Genomic DNA, 2,211 nt, shown 5'->3' on the forward strand with positions numbered 1-2,211 from the left:
ATCTAAAGTTGGCCCAAAATAAATGCGTTGGGTGCAATGTCCGGTAATGTCGTTAAACATTGTTCTTGATATGGCTGGTTTCCAGCATGAAATGGTATGTATCCACACCCTGTTTCAAACCCAGATTAGTACGCATTTGTAGGTTCAATAGACAAATGGGTTACCACTATATCAACACCGGCTGGGTGGCCTTGCCAAATCTAATTTCCATGACTGATAATGCCCTCATTGACCCGTACATAATAGAAACGATCTTATCGATAGCTCGTTACATATCTATCGACTATAGGTAAGTCTGTATATGTTTCGGTTGAAGTAATGCTTCTCAGTACTTACTCTTCTTTATCTAGGCTTCGGTAAAGTCAGAATAGTGACAACATTTCTAGTGGTTTATATGCATTAAGTTCTTATCAACTATCCTCGTTTTTGTAGAAGCATATTTTTCTTAATCTAATAATCTTTGGATGATAAAAAGCAGCCAAAGATATAATCCACTCATAATTTTATTATTATTTATATAAAAATCGATGATATTGTATGCAACAGACAACTGAAACGCTCTAGTTGCTATCTGTTTTCGACTTTATCATTTTCTAGATTGGTAAATTGCCGGTGGGAGCCGATCCCACAAAATCATTCAGAACAAATTCCGAAACGTGACTACACGTTATGCTCATTAATAGGAGTCCAGTGCATGTCATATCATATTATAAATCATAGTAATGTACTATATAAGTCGAAAAAGTAAGCTTCTGATTGAAAAAGACTATGGTTTGCTGCACTAACAGTACAAAGCAATACAGCCTGTGCAGTGAATAACTAAAACAATATACTACATGTATTAAAAATGTATGTCAATCAATAATTATTTTAGAGCGTTTCTATTTGCGTACAACGCAACTTTTACCCAAATGGGATGACCAGCAAAACGTTATTCCCTCTTGGATTTCGTGAATTCGCGCTGTTAGTGTTTTTCGGGACGAAGGTCAGACAGTGAAATCAATGGCGCACGTCCTACGATGCCAGAAAGTAGCGAGCGTCTAAAACACCGTACACCGTTGCACGACTGCTAGTAGCACTGATTACCAATAATAAAATTTAAAGCTAATCGTAAGTATTCTGTAACTTGAATTCCGAACTGAGAAATTCATCAGAGTACATCCAGCTCCCACAAAGCATATTCAAATAGTATGATTTCGTTAAAAGTTACGCAGGAGAAAGTTAGATACCGGTCTTAGCAGTTAGTAAACCAAAAGACCCTTTTGATAATGCTTTTACAAAATTTAAAGACACTAACTCGAACTTTAATGAACAAGCAAACTACAGTGTGTCTATTTTACGTACTAGTCCTACCTTCCCACCGAAGGATCTGCATTAATTTTAACTGCCTTAACTTGAATTAATAAGTTTAGAGCGGTTCAAAAGAACATCCGTTCCCCTCAAATACTGCAAATGCTAAATTTCAAAGACGCTTATCACTAGGCGCCTCCTTTTATTTATCATCTTTTTAATTATCAAAATCTCCTTTTTATTATCAAAACACCCCGTTGACCCGAAAACTGAACCCAGGACAGCCTTATCATTTTTTCCTAGATCGAATCGATGTCTTTGGTAAAACATCTTGAAATAACGATGTTTAGTGAGTCATTGTAACGTAAGGCCGGTCAATATGGTGTCAATCCAAGCCAGTGTCTAACTCAGTGGGTCTTTGATCATTTTCTAGGCGCATCGATTGAGATTGGCAGTACGAAAAATGGAGTAATGGGCTTGTTTACGGCGGACGAAACGCAGTGCTGCTGGATCAGGGTATAGACCTTGTTCGAAATATCAATCCAACATGCATTCAGACATGATATTGATGGATTCGAAGCGGATATATACCCCGATTATTGGAAGTATGTATAGTATTGGCGGCGATAGTGCTTACTAAATGATATTAGCTTAATAAATTATGTTCGGCTAACTCGAACGGAAAAACTTAGTTTTTTTTTTTTATTGTTTTTACCCTTGATCGAATAACTTCAACTAAAAGCACATGTCAACAAAAGCTATATTTATACGATTAGTAGATACGTTCAACAAAACGTAATTATATAATTTTATATGTGTAGTCGGAGAGGGGGCTGTTTTGTTTTTTACAAGAATATCGTCTCAGCGTGCTTTTCTATTGCCTAAAATATTTGTTTTTAGGACGAGTTACATCTTGTCGAA

General features: G+C 36.4%; 1 long non-coding RNA gene across 1 annotated transcript in view; it reads left to right on the forward strand.

Annotated features, from left to right (window-relative positions):
• LOC111253290 (uncharacterized) overlaps window positions 1-1,981 on the forward strand; it is a 7,725-nt gene extending 5,744 nt beyond the window's left edge. The window contains exon 2 of the long non-coding RNA XR_002674559.2: window positions 1,724-1,981. This is a non-coding gene — a long non-coding RNA (uncharacterized LOC111253290). The remainder of the gene's footprint in view (window positions 1-1,723) is intronic.
• Window positions 1,982-2,211: the final 230 nt, after the last annotated feature.

This window comes from Varroa destructor, unplaced genomic scaffold, assembly GCF_002443255.2.
Source record: "Varroa destructor unplaced genomic scaffold, Vdes_3.0 BEIS01000006.1, whole genome shotgun sequence".
In the NCBI taxonomy this organism is placed as follows: domain Eukaryota; kingdom Metazoa; phylum Arthropoda; class Arachnida; order Mesostigmata; family Varroidae; genus Varroa; species Varroa destructor.